Below are 15391 nucleotides of genomic sequence, written 5' to 3'. Positions count from 1 at the left end.
TGCAGCCTGTCAGTGATGAATGGAGAGCTGCGCAAAATCTTTTTAATAACCTATGAGAAAGGAGTCCAGAGAGCGCATATACATACCTGCAAATGGAGGACTCTCGCCAGAGAGAGGATTACAGTCCGCTTGACTGCGTTTTCAGAGCCAAAAGTGTGGGAGGAATTATTCCCCGTAGAGCCAGAGAGAAAGAGACGCTCACACATACACAACGTCTCAATTCAACAGGTCGATCTGCTTCAAACAAGCCCAAAACAACTGTACAGATGTCATGTGCTCCTGCGAGGCCTCATTCTTCCTCTATCGATAGAAAACATCCTTGAAACCATGAAGAAGCTGATTTCACAACTATCAAGACTGCTCTGAACACTCTCACAATGCCTGAGACAGTTGTTCAATTCACAAAACAGGTTTCCCTGCTGAAAAATCCAGCTTAAACTAGCCTAGGCTGGTTTTAGCTGGTCGACCAGGCTGGTTTTAGAGGGGTTTTGGCCATTTCCAGACTGGTTTCCAGCCATTTCCTGCCTGGTCTTAGCTGGTGAGGCTGGGAGATGACCAGCTAAAACCAGCTTGACCAGCCTAGCCAAGCTGGGAGTCCAGCCAAAACCAGCTATATCCAGCTTAAACCAGGCTGGTCAAGCTGATTTTAGCTAGATTTGGCTGGTCATTTTCCAGCCTGACCAGCTAAGACCAGGCTGGAAATGGCTGTAAACCAGTCTGGAAATGGCCGAAACCCCTCTAAAACCAGGCTGGTCAACCAGCTAAAACCAGCCAACCAGCCTAGGCTGGTTTAAGCTGGATTTTTCAGCAGGGTTAGTATAAGCTTGTAAACTCTTTTAAAGGTCACATAGTTTACCCCTTTTTAGGATTTAATATTAATATTATGGTTGTTCTGAGTGTGCCAGTTCAGGTTCAGTTCAACACACAGTTCAGATGTTTTTATTATAATGTATTCAAAAGTGTGATGTTGGGGGCGTGTACACAGTTTGCTGTATTAGGGGCGTGTTGCTTCACAGTTTCCCACCCAACTTAACAAGGGGGCGGAGCCAAGAGCTCCCACGCTCTGTGTTTACAACAGACAGGCTGACAGACAGAGAGAGAAAGCTAAGCTAAGCTAGGATGAGCATTCAGCCGCACATGTACGAGTCGGACACAGACCAAGCAGAGAGTACAAAATCATTTGTGTCTTTGTATAGTTTGTATCGTCTCAGTGTACAAGTACACCGAGACTAATAACCACACACACTGAATTAACTTCGACTGAGGCACCAAATGCGCCGCGACACAGCACACCAGACACTCTCAGTGGCGCGGCAGAAACATGAAGTGTCCCGAATCGTCGCACCACGCATTCCAGAATTCCAAACACAGGCCTCCATCAGGGCAACCACAAAGGCACCACGCAAAAAGTACAAGCGATAATTCCGATTACAGCAATAATGTGGAGAATATTGATCTTGTCTTGAGCCCAATGAGCCTTTCATCTAAAAATAGAGCACGGGTGTTCCTTTAGTGATATCGCTGAAAATGGCGAACATGCACCAAGAAACTGAGGATATGATCGTGACGTGAGGCTGTCAATCAATATTGGTGGGCGGGGGGACCGCTCTCCTACGTAAAGTGGCGGTTGTTCTAAAAAACGCTCCAATTGGTCCACCGTTTTTATGTTGTTTAATTGGAAAAAAAGGACTGTGTGTGTTTTTTATCACCCCAATATGACGGTCTATACACTATACTTGCACACCTGTCTGTCCAAAAAGCTTGAAAAGTAGATTTTTCGCCATAGGTGCCCTTTAACAAGATATGCTGGCTTTCAAATGGTCAAACTGATTTATAACAGTTCATTTTATTTTGATTTAATTAAAGGACACCTATTATGCTCATTTTCACAGCGTAATTGTCACCGACTCGGTCCCAGTCATTCCCCTCGCTGGCCAGCAGAGGCCACCATCTCCGGACTTTTAGCATTACATTATCCACTTAAACTGATTGCGCACACACCTGTCATCGATCCCGTTAACGACCCACGCTCCCTGATATAAGCCACGCTTAAACACCAGTTCAGTGCGAAGTCTTGTTCTGCCACGGTTAACATCTCTGAGCATTATTCCATTGCCTGATCTCCTGTGGATTACCCCGGACTGTCTCTGACTCTGAGTTGCCTTCTGCCTGCCCCAAACCTTGCTTGAATCTGGACTCTGAACTTCGCTGCCTGCCACTGATCCATATCACCCTGTGTCTGTAAGCCGTCAGCCCTTCGGCTATATTTGAATATTGTTGATGTGAGTTCGCACTTCAGTGCGTATTGTATGATTGTGATCGAACTGTGTCTATTAAATACTGCAAATGGATCCCTCCGTGTCAGGCTCTGCGTTACAGTAATATACAGATGAAGTCAGAATTATTCACCCCATTTGAATTTTTTTTAATTTTTTTTTTAAATATTTCCCAAATGATCTTTTACAGAGCAAAACATTTTTCATAGTATGTCTGATAATATTTTTTCCTCTGGAGAAAGTCTTATTTTTTTTTATTTCGGCTAGAATAAAAGCAGTTTTTAATTTTTTTAAACACCATTTAAAGGACAAAATTATTAGCCCCTTTAGGTAAATTTAAGTCCACATGTGTTTGTCCTGGTTTATTAGCATGCAGCACAAACAGCGCTTTGATGGAGCCGACATGCAGGTTCAGAATCAGTGTGTGACCTCCACAAACACAGCCGCATGGTCTCCTGAAAGAGGCTAGCTAACGTGAGTCTGCCTGCTGCTCTCACTTGCATGAGCTCCGGCTGAGACTCGACCTGTCAGAGTGTCATAATTACCCATGAGCACTCGCACAGGGCCCTGTTTGACAACCTGCGGAGACACCCGTGAAGAAACACAGGCACTTCAGCGACACTCAGGCACTTTAGCAGGAGATAAAAACACTTCACGCCGACAGTGTTCTGACACGACACGCGCCGCTCCTCTTTTATTACTGTCATCCTTCTTTTGCCTCGGTCTCTGTGGGCATTCACTGACTCGCATACACACACAGAGCGCACACACAAGCTTGCACTGACAGGCTGATGATGGCAGTTTGGAAACACAGCAGCGGTGTGAGTGAAGGATCTGATGGCACTATTACAGAGAAGGTGAGACTATGCAAGAGTGCCATCATTCGGCAGTTTCTCATTGCCTTTGAAAAATTACAATTTACCAATTTACTTACCTACAGGTAGTTATAGAACTTAAAGTACACATGAAATTAAAACTAGCCATATTGATGTTGTTAGCTCACGTTGCTTGCTTTGTGGTGAACAATTCATCTGTGCATGTCAGTAAGAGAAAAAACTTAGTTTGCTCTTTTAATCTTTAATTGAAATCTGACTTCCTGCTTTTTTTCAGTTAAATTCTCAGATTAGGTCTGTCTAAGGTAGTGGGTGGGGCTAACACACTTAACCACGCCCCTCCAGCTGTCAGTTTAGTCAACGAACAGAAACAGTGAGCAGGAGTCTGTAACAACTCTCCCCAAACCCTTTCCCCATCTTTCTGAATGAAATGCCTACTTTACTACATCCAATCAGCTGGCAGTAGACAAAACAAGCCACGCCCACTGTTTACTCCACTATTACTCTGGGACAGGGGTCACCAACATGGTGCCTGTGGGCACCAGATAGCCCGCCAGGTTCACATGAGTTGCCCGCGGACCTGTTCTAAGAATAGCTCACCATAGCACCACATATGAGTAAGCTGTATCTAATATTTTTATAGGTATTCTTTTAAATCACACTTGCAATGGTGTAAATTTGAAAATTACTTTAAGTTATATATTAAAAAAAAACTTTAAAAACAATTTCAGACAAATGAAGTGTTGCATATTGATATTTATCTAACTTGTTAAATCATTGTTTACAACTACAGTGAGAAATCATTAACACGATCAATGTCTTCACATAGATGAATATTATTAATAATAACACATAATTATAAGTAAATTAAGAAAAATGTGTTATTTAATAACTGGTAGCCCTTCACACTAATCGGCACCCAGGAAGTAGCTCTCAGTTTCCAAAAGGTTGGTGACCCCTGCTCTAGGAAGTGCGTCACAATACGAAAACAAATGGTACACCAGCATACTGAAATAAGTCTCAGCAACTTCCAGGTCATGCTAACTTCAATGTATTATATTGTTGACTATGCGTCAAGATGAGTATCACATCAGCTTTAGTTCTGATATGTACATCCCTGCTTAGTTGTATGGCAGAAAGTTGTGGTCAACATCATTCTTGCTTGAAGAAGAAAGCTATAGAATGTAAATGTAGAAATATTGAGAGGATGAAGCACCACTCACATTTCCACACATTTAGATGTGACTTGAAAGGCTCGTAAACAACAATGGAGGACATACAGTAGAGACATTTTTCATGAAGTCAATTTAAAAAAGGTCATTCATGTTCAACCAAAAAACAAAGTGGTTAAAAAGAAAAAAACTATGATTAGCCAGCAGTTTGCTAGCATTATCTTAATTCACAGGACATTATTCATCCCCTTTCTATATTCAAACTAATCCCTTCATTTCCTTGAGAGAAAAAAAACATGTTTTCCCAAAGCCTCTTGTTTTCATAAAATGCAAAAATCCAAAAGTGTGCAAGTGTGTGTGTGCATGCCCATGTATGTGCATGTTTGGCAGGTAGAAGGCTGTGAGCGCAGGCTGTCGGAGAGCACTCCTGATTACACACTGCCATTCATCAAAGTGTCACGCCGCTGACAGCTGCTAATAAATATACCGGCGCAGGACCCCCCCTCCCTCCTGCCGCTCCTCACACCCGCCTCTGACACGCTGCTGAGGTCGACATCACCCGCGCAAAACTGCAAACCTCATTTGCTAATTGCCGCTTTCGCCATCAATCTGGCTCCTGTCACATGGCTTGTCAATAGGAAAAATGAAATAAATATGTGCACGTCCCATGATGGCAGAAAAAACATGTTTAGTGTGTATTGGAAATATTCTCTTACAAACTTGCTTTTATTTTGGGGGGCTTTTTGATAGTTTAGAGCATGCAACATAGGTTCTTAATTTCTTGTTTTGGGGGAATTTTTCGACTCTATAATTGCTGTGATGAAAGCAATCAAAGTTCTGCCAAAATTGTAACTTCTGCGATCATTTATTCTGCCTCATGTTAAAAAAAAAAATCAGATGTTTTTGTTGATATAATGCAAGTCGATGATGACAAGCTTTCACTGAGGTCCACCTCAGCATTATGGCTTGGAGCTGTAATCGGGCCATAATAATTAAGCCTGATAGGGCCCGAGCCTGACAGAATTCGGCCCGAGCCCGACAGGTACATTTTGATTGACAGCTTTATAAAACCTGAACATGTTTACAGCCCGCCATTATTCAAATGTGCACATGCACACAGCTCTTTTGTGTTTTTTTCAAGAACGAGTCATTTATTTGTTTTAACATAATTTTTTAGTAACAAGCGTAGGCTATAGGGCACTTGGAAGTTGGAACAAAGAAATAAAATAAGTCCTGTGTAACATCGTAGCATCTCAGCACTCTAAATAGGCCTAGGTACATACACTTAGCCTTTAAATTGGCAAACACACAAATGTTACGAACTCTTTTTTTTAATCAAATAAAAATAATTCATAAAGCGAATGCAACATAAAGAGGACAAATGAACTAAGTTGTCTAAATTAATAAATTTATTATAACCGAAGCAATCGAACAAATGATGTGTCACAACTAAATAAGAATGAATAAAGAATCAATAACTCACGTTCTCCGACAACATACAACACTAACCAAAGACTAAACAACCCGACAATTTACAAATTAGCTCAAAGTAAGACTTAAAGAAAACAAAACAGTAAATTAAACAAACGAAAAGAAGCTTGATGGCTGGCTGTGAAGTCTCCTCTGTCTCCGCTCAAGGTTGGTCCGTATTTATAGCCAATTTCAATAAGCGCAACGCGCCGCAGGTGCGCAAAGGCGGACTCTATAGGAAACAGTGAGTGACGTCATGACACACACGCAAGCACAGAGACAGGCACAACAGAGAAAGGCAACAGCCGTAACACCAATTAAAATAAGTCTTTCCTAACAAGTTAAATTAAAATAAATTCTAAATCATGACGGTTTATTTGGCAATAACGAAATTAAGATAAAGGCTCTGCGAGATTTGTTTCGCTACTTCACAATCGAACACCCTTTCACTGCTGCTGCTACAGGCCAAAATGCATAGTTTTGGGCAGGATTGTTTGTTCATGTTCTACCAGCCAGGAACATCCATTTAATGTTCCATGACAGCAGTTTCAATGTAGCGAGTGACCTCGTCTTTTTACCTGTCAGCTTGCTGTGCTGTTTAGCGCTCTACCGTAATACGCAGTGTAAGCCGATGATGACGCTAAATAATTAAAGAATAATTAGCTTGTATACTCCGTCTACATAATGATTTTATGGTTTAATTAATATTTATTTATAATTAAAAAAACTTTACCCATCAAGATTAGGCTACGTGTTTTTGTGGAGGCACATTATTAAATCCACTGTAAATGGCTTCAGCGAAGTCCTGCTCTCAGGATGGTGTGTCCAGCAGCATCGAACACCGTTTCACTGCTGCTGCTACAGGCCAAGATGCAGAGTTCTTATCTGGCTAATTTTGGCTAAGTTTTGGGTGGAATTGTTTGATCATCTTCTACCAGCCAGAAACATCCATTTAATGTTCCATGACAGCAGTTTCAATGTAGCGAGTGACCTCATCTTTTTACCAGTCAACTTGCTATGCTGTTTAGCGCTCTACCGTAATACGCAGTGTATGAGCAACCGCCGAAATACCTTGACGGCTAGAATAACCGTACCTTCTGAACTGGTGACTGGCCTGACCGCATTCAACATTTGCTCTTTTTGACTTCTCCATCATTATTTGTTTCACCTTTGCAAGGATGGATTTTAATGTTGTAACAAACAAACTATTTGATTACTTTCTCGCGCTAATCGAAATACATTACATGACTAATCATTTACCTACTGCGCAAGCCAACTTGGACCCCCTTGGTTCGGGCAAATATCTTCAGCACTATTCTTAAGGCCTTGTTTAGCTGTGTCAGGTGTGTTTAACCTGCAGTACTGCTGCCTTACACACAATCTCTATGGCCCCTGTCACCCAAGCAGGGCATGTAGTGAATGAATATTGACCATCTATCAGCTGCCTGATGCCAAGATATGAAGGAGAGCTAGTGTAAGGTTAAATGTGTCCACAGATCAGTGGCATCTACGGGCCATCTGTAAGGCCCAGCAGGTCCCCTGACCCCTCTGTCAAGGTTAAATGTGGCTCAATGAGGCCAAGGCCACAGAGGAGGAGGAGGGTGTAGAGGTGGTCTATGAGGATGTCCTTTGTTTGCTGGGTCAGCAATATCCCTGGCCACCAATTCACCTTCACCCCACTGCTTATTCCCACAGTTCTTTTTAATATTTTGGAGCTGTGATGCCCATGTACACTAGTGGTAAGTCCGAACTTTACCATGTCCTGATGTTATTTTCCCTCACTTCAGCGGGGTCAGGGAACTCGGTTCTGGAAGGCTGGTGTTCTGCAGAGTTTTGCTCCAACATTAATCAAGCACACCTGAACAATGTCTTTAAGATCACTAGAAAGCTATAGGCAGGTGTATTTGGCTGTTTCTCAATTCCAAGAACTTAGAGAATGGACTTGTGTTCTTGTGAAGAACAGTATTGCCAGGTCACCTCTGGAAGAACGAACTCGGGAGAGCGTGAGAATAGAGAAACCAGTTCTGTGAGAAATGAGATGCAATGATTTAAACATTACAGCGATTCAGAATCATACAACGATTTCACACGGTTGCAATGACTTCTAGGACTTGTTGGTGCTCAAATCTACATCGGTGCATCCTTGATACCAAGAACACATCCGGGAACTTTCATGCGTCCTCCGTTCTTGCGGTCTGGAGTTTTGGAACTGAACTTTGGAGGTCGATGATGACTTTACATGAGGACGCAAGATCGCTGAAGTACGCATATTGAGAAACAGCCTTTGATTAAGGTTGGAGCTAAACTCTTCCGGACAGAGTTTGTCCATCCCTATCCTGAAGTCAAGATTAACCGACCTATTACACTTCCGTGGCATGATGCTTTTTAAATTATGAGTGAAATCATTTGCAGTAAAATCCACTTATTAATCATTCACAATACGGCCAAAATGAGTTCATGTTGATTTTAAGGCTTCTCTGTGAACTAATGAAAAGTGATTATGTTGTATATTACAGTACAGAGATGCATTTGAAACAGTTTCTCTGCTTCTCCTTCTCTCTTGCAGAGCTTCTCCTGACAGGTGTGTGAGTCGGGTCCCCCTGTAGGGAGATGAATGAAGCGCGTGATGTTGCTGTGATGGTGGTCCGGTGGCAGAGGCGGAAGCCGGCGCATTTGTGTGTGAGATTCTTGCCAGGCTGGAGGCCACACTGTGCAACAGATGGTGCCGAGGGTGGAACTAGAGCGGACAGGTTGAGGGGCACAGCAGCTGCTCTCACAGTCGGCTCAGTGGCGCCTTCTACTGCCCGACACGCCCACACATACACATACACTTGTGCAATAACATTCAAATCTTATGAATACCAAGGTCTCCTGTTCATTGTGCACTGGTTACGCTGTAGTCTCGGATTTTGTATCTTGATCTTGTCGCTAAAATGACTTTATATAATTTGATTATAAGAGATAATATACACACAAGAAACTTTATTACTGTATGTACAGCTGTTCAATTGCCTTATAAAGAGCCCGTATTATGGGTTTTTTGAGAATGACCTTCCATGCAGTGTAAAACAGCTACAAATGAAAAAAAAACATCTAGCTGAGGTTTAAACCTATAAGTGCATCATGTTTAAAACTATTGATTCTTTAGCGAAATATTTGACTTAGAGTCAAATAAACGAATCAAGTTGGATTCGGATCTTTTGTTTGATAGCATCAATGTCGATACTGTACATCACCAAATATGTACTTCCAGTTCCGGTAAAATGTGCATGCGCTTTCTCTCCACACACTAGCGAAGGCGCGGGGATTCACGTGACGCGAAGATGACGATCATGATGTCCACGATGACAGATGGAGATTTGGCTGTGGGGAATAAAGGGTTAAAGTTCATTTTCACAACAACACCACAGTATAGCCAACCAGGTTCTGTGTTTTTTTCCTGTCATTTTTCTGATTTTAGATACAATAACATACGCTGCAGCCCGGGATTCATCAGCCGACTTTGTCAGTAACATTTACAGTTCATATGGACCAGTTTCTTCTTCCTCAGGATCAGAACATGTAAGTGTCATTAAAATTGTTGCCTCATTTTGTGTAGTTTGCAAAATATGCGTTTAATTGTGTGTTGTAAGTTGTAATCACCCTGTGCGGCTTGTAACCACGTATCTACTATAGATCAGTGCTTGTACTGTATCTCTCTGGTTGAATCTGTATGAAGCTGTTCACATATCACGTCCAAAATCACGTTAAAACTGTGACACATGCTTGGCCACCATCAGCTGTTCCTCACACGTGCGGTGCGGTCAATTTTCAAAATAGTTCAACTTTTGCCACTGTGTGGATTAATACTGATGGTGTGTTGTTGTTATTACTTGGGGTTAGGTTTAAGAGTAGAGCAATATGTTGGCCTTTAACTGCATTGATTTATTGCATTCCTGCATTGGGCTCTCATCCTCACTGGCTGCTATTTCATAGCCGTGGTGGGCTTCTCTATCTGTCTCGTGCTGAACGCAGTCGACCAATTACAACAGACTGGGTTATCGGACCAATCAGCGCAGATTAGATCCGCGCTAAGGAGAGATTTGGCAACAAATGAATCACTGAACGAATCATATGGGTGTCATTGGGATAATTAGGTAAAATAAAAGCATATTATAAGACAATGAAAGTGTTTCTTGACCTTGCAAGCATATCAGCCTGTTGTTGGAGACCCCCAAAACCAAAATATGACCTTTTTATGATGCATAATAGGGGCACTTTAATACCTGCTTTTATTCTAGCCGAAATAAAACTTTCTCCAGAAGAATAAATATCATAGGGAATACTGTGAAAAATTATTTGCTCTGCTAAACATCATTTGGGAAATATTTTAAAAAGAAAAAGAACATTAAGTTTATCTTCAACTGTATATCCAGATAATAATTATGGCACCTTTAAATCAGCCCCGTCTCTTCTCTCAGTGTAGATTCACACGCTGGATCCTAAAATCTAAGGCAGTTCCAGGATGTGCTGTGGTTTTACTGGAGTCGCGTGCCCCTGGCGTCGCCTCCACATCAGATGTTCCCTTGAGCAGGACCAGCTGTGCTCTCAGAGGGCTGCGATGACCAGGGATGCTGCTCTGTTAATTAGGATGGTGTGATTAATGGAGGAAAGGTGGAGGAAGCGCTGGGTCTGGAACGGGTACAGGGGGAGGAGGGTACAGCTTGAGCTGGTGGTCCAACCCAAACAGCGGACGCTTCTGCATTTTTCCCCTCAGGCCTGAGCGAGAGTGTTTGAGAGATTGTGGGACAGGCGGATCTGGCAGCTCTCGTCAGGCCCATATCATGCAACTGAAAGGGCGGATCCTCAATCTCCCAGCGGTTGTTTTCTCTGATTATAACAGAGCTGCCTTACACATGATCTTACACGGCTGTCAGAACAGGATATTGATGGACCCAGAATGCATATACTAGTGGCTCTGAACTAGAGATTACGGACCGTTTTCAGACCGTTATGACGCATTTAACGGTCATCGTAATCTGAAATCCTTGAAAGTGTTGAATATTTTGATTTGGTTTGGACATTTATATGTATTTATTCAATTCAATTCATCTTTATTTCTATAGCGCTTTTACAATGTAGAATGTGTCAAAGCAGCTGTACATAGAAGATCATAGTAAACTGAAACAGTGTAGTTCAGTTTAGCTCAGTTCAGTGTGGTTAATAATCACTACTAAGAGTCCAAACACTGAAGAGCAAATCCATCGATGCGCAGCTCCACAAGTCCCAAACCATGCAAACCAGTGGTGACAGCGGCGAGGAAAGAACTTCACCAATTGGCGAAAGTGAAGAATTAAAAAACCTCAAGAGAAACCAGGCTCAGTTTGGCACGACCATTTCTCCTCTGGCCAAACGTCTTGTGCAGAGCTGAAGTCTAGGCGGCGGAGGCTGGAGAATCCTGGACCTCAGCGAAGACTCCTCTGTCCCTGGAGGATCACAGGAATCAGCCTCATGCTCTCCAGTCCTCCATGATCACCACAGCAGCTGCTCAGGATACGGCCTGGTCCAGGATTATGGATAACTTGGGATCATCTCGTCGCTGGTCTTGGATCGAATCAGTGGCGCTGCGTAGTCTGAGGGCCTCGGGATGAGTATCCCCAGGTGGAAATACAGAATAAAGAGAATAATTAGCTTAGCTGCTGTTCATAGTGTATATAAACGAGATGCTGAAACCTGCATGGAGCACATTCATGTATCATACGGCTAAGTGATGCACTGAGGGTATGCTTTGCTAAAAAGATAAATCTTTAATCTAGTTTTGAATTGAGAGTGTTTCTGAGCCTCGGACATTATCAGGAAGGCTATTCAAGAATTTAGGAGCCATAAATGAGAAGGCTCGACCTCCTTTACTTAACTTTGCTATTCTAGGTACCACAAGAAGCCCTGCGTTTTGAGATCTTAAAGAGTTAGTTGGATTTTAGTGAGAGAGAAGGTTGGTTAGATAAACAGGAGCTAGATTATTTAAAGCTTTATAGGTAAGAAGTAATATTTTTAAATTCAATATGAAACTTAACAGGCAGCCAATGTAAGGAGGATAAAATTGGGGTGATATGATCATATTTTCTAGACCTGGTAAGAACTCTGGCAGCTGCATTTTGTACTAGCTGAAGTTTGTTAAACCGAAGCACCCGGAGAAAACCTATGCGAACACAGGGGAACATGCAAACTCCACACAGCCGGGACTCAAACCAGCAACCTTCTTGCTGTGAGGCGACAGGGCTAACCACTGAGCCACCGTGGCACCCAAACACTGTAAAAATTAAAAAAAGAATAAAAAATGTATTTACGTACTTCTTGATATTTCCTCAAACAAATTTTGGGCTAAAAAAAAAAAGACTTTTATTGACATTTTTAATAGTTTAAAATGACATATTGTCTGGGTTTGTTGTAAGTTATGATGCAAAACCTGGTGATAAACTGCCAGTACCTTACTTGTCATTTTAAAATGTCATTTTACAGAATGTATTCATATTATTTTTTTACAATATGTCATTTCAAAAGTACTAAAATGTCAATAGAAGTCACTTTGTTACACTGTTTTTTTAACATCAAAGTCTACAGAGCTGAAATCAAAGTCTCATAATACAATTCTTAACCATAAATAAGCAGGACAAAAAAAACTGTTATAACCAAAAGTATAACTAAAATACAGAAACTGTACTTAACAGCTATTTTACAGCATATGTAGGCCACACATGAGTAGTTTGAAACAGGATCAGTGCTTCCATATCCTAAACCGAGAACACTCCTGTAAATGTGTAACACAGGTCCAGGGCTCTCATTTATAAATGTGTTGTACACAAAAAAACCTGACATGTTCTTATGCCACCTTCCGCGCAAATGTTGTGAAATAAACCTAAAGGGACAAGGTGCTCAGCTGTAAGTAAACTCTAAGTAAACACATTTAACTTAAATACTGGCTTAATTGAACTACTTTAAATCCTAATTTGAGCCACAATCATTAATAAGTAAATAAAAAGTTGTTCTGGTGTACTTGTAGGAAGGTTTGTATAAAAATACGAATGCAGTGTTATAAACTGTGTGTTTGTGTATGACTGCTAAGGCATCTGTATTGGAGTGTGTGTGGTTGAGGTACTGTTTTATTTTATATTCGCACATTCAGACTTTTACGTTAATATAAATTTAGAAAAAGTATTGTTTGCAAATTATAAATTGCTAAATCATAGCTGCCAGTGACTATCAAAGTACAATTGTTCAGTCAATTTAAGGCTAATGTTTATTTAAAGTCATTTTTAAATGTGATTTCATGCCAAATATTCTAAGTAAACAATATAGAGACCGGTAAAATGAATGATTGAAACCAACTTTACCTCAATATGTGTGTACTTGAGTGTGAAACGTGAACACACTTGAGAGACTTTCTGGCGTTTGACGGTCTTTAGTGAGTCTAGCGCGTCTGAGAGTCTCCGCGTCTTTGTGTTTTTCTGAAGAGCCTGTGCTTTATTGAAATGTAAGAAGTCTCATTGTGACAAACTTCCCTCGAGGGAAGCGGTGTGTAAACACGAGTCATTTGGCAGATGCACGCTGGGCAAATTGGCAGCGCGTTCCCTCGGTGAAGGCACACACACTATTATCTGGATTGAGACTAATCGCGTGTCGCATCCCATATGATGAGCAATTAATTTGCACAGAATCAAATGCCGCGCCAGCAGAGGGAGGAAACCCACGGCCGACGATTTAAAATCAAGATTAAGATACTAAGAGAAAAAGGAGGAGATGAAGAAATCCGCACGTCTGCTGTTTGAGCTGGGCCACGCTTTAATATTACTCGTGTGTACTCAGTATGAAAATGTTCACATTTGCACTGGAAAAATTATCTGTAAATTAGCAGATTTCCGTATTGTGTCATTTGTGTTGTTTATTTATACTCCTGAATTGCACTATGGGGTTATTCTAAAAAGCTTAATGTGAAAAACGTAGCTTAATGTACCTAAACATCAACGAGAGAAACCTAAATTTCTGTCAAACTTTACTCGTAATTGACTTTAACTACTTTTCCCAATTCCACAAATAAAGTGAAAACATTACATTAAGCGTTTTTTCCTACATGTTTTGGGTTTCTTCCATAAAACATTTGCACAGTCAAATAATTAAACACTTTGTTTTAATTATTGCTCCCTAAATGTTTTTTAGTTGAATAAAAAAAGAAATCAGTAAGGGTCATACACTTTTGCACACCTAGTTAAAGTCAGAATTATTAGCCGCCCTTTGACTTTTTCTTTTCTTTTTTAAATATTTCTTAAATGATATTTTACAGAGCAAGAACATTTTCACAGTATGTCTGATAATATTTTCCCTCTGGAGAAAGACTTATTTGTTTTATTTCAGCTAGAATAAAAGCAGTTTTAAATTTTTTAAACACCATTTTGAGGACAATAAACCCTTAGAGGAGAAAAACTACACTGTAAAAAAAACCTGTAAAATAACAGCCGTTAAATTACAGAAATTAACCAGAAATTTTAATTTAAGGAAATTGCTGTAATTTAACGTCTGTTACTGTACAATTAATTTCTGTATTTTAACGCCCATTATTTTACATCATTTCTTTCGGCACCCCAGCTGTGTACAGCTGATCAAATCGTTATAAAACAGCTAAAGTGACATTCTAAGTCAATCTTTCTCTTTTGTATGCTGTATATATACCACAGTAAACTGGTAGGGATTAATCATTAATTATCTGGTAGGGTAGTTCCTCATACGAAATGTTTTTCCGACTCTCCGTGTTTGTAATTAAATATATTTAAATGTATATACATTTTTTTATTTACATACATGATTATGGTGTCAAACTGTTTAAAAAAAAATGTAATATCACACTCATAGTAGTGCAATATGGTTGTATATCATCACTGATGGGACATTAATGCGCACACACGGCTCCCAACAGTGCCAATATACAGCCACATCGCACTGTTACCCGTGTGATATTGCTTATATATAAATATAATAGAAATTTGTTACTTGATTATATAAATATCATCAAATAATAATTAAATCTGTTAAATGTGAATTTATTTTCTTGTATGGAAATATGTAAAGGTTTATATATATATATATATATATATATATATATATATATATATATATATATATATATATATATATATATATTAATATAATATAATATATATATATACATATATATATATATATATATATATATATATATACATATATATATATATATATATATATATATATATATATATATATATATATATTTCTAAAAATGCTCAAAAAATATTTTTTTTGCAGCAAATATATTTATTTTTACCCATTTATTGTATATTAATTTAATAGTCATTTCTGCAGACAAGCCCCGGGTGTTGAACAGCCATTAATAGAGCAAACCAGCACTGCCAAATCAATCACATGATCTGATGACCTTTAGATTGGATAAGCTGTATTATAATAGATACAGTCATATAACACCAAAGAGAAACTGACAGTGAAGAGGGAGAGCGCCTTAACAGCTTCATTTCCCCCTCACAGAACAGCCTCGCTTTTAACCTTTTTCATGCAGTTATGAATCAAAACGAGCAGATTCAGGTGTGTTAATGGACGGCCGCGGTGTGTACGG

General features: G+C 40.1%; 1 long non-coding RNA gene across 1 annotated transcript; it reads left to right on the top strand.

Moving 5' to 3' along the window:
* Positions 1-2779: 2779 nt before the first annotated feature.
* On the top strand, positions 2780-12078 carry LOC147831195 (uncharacterized). Its single transcript, XR_015523062.1, has 3 exons — positions 2780-3133; positions 8318-9312; positions 10212-12078. It is a non-coding gene; the product is annotated as an uncharacterized LOC147831195 (long non-coding RNA).
* The last annotated feature ends 3313 nt before the right edge of the window (positions 12079-15391 follow it).

This window comes from Danio rerio, chromosome 23, assembly GCF_052040795.2.
Source record: "Danio rerio strain M-AB ecotype USA chromosome 23, GRCz13ab, whole genome shotgun sequence".
Taxonomy (NCBI): domain Eukaryota; kingdom Metazoa; phylum Chordata; class Actinopteri; order Cypriniformes; family Danionidae; genus Danio; species Danio rerio.
The sequence above is the reverse complement of the archived record's forward strand: the minus strand, read 5'-3'. Positions and strand labels throughout refer to the sequence as shown.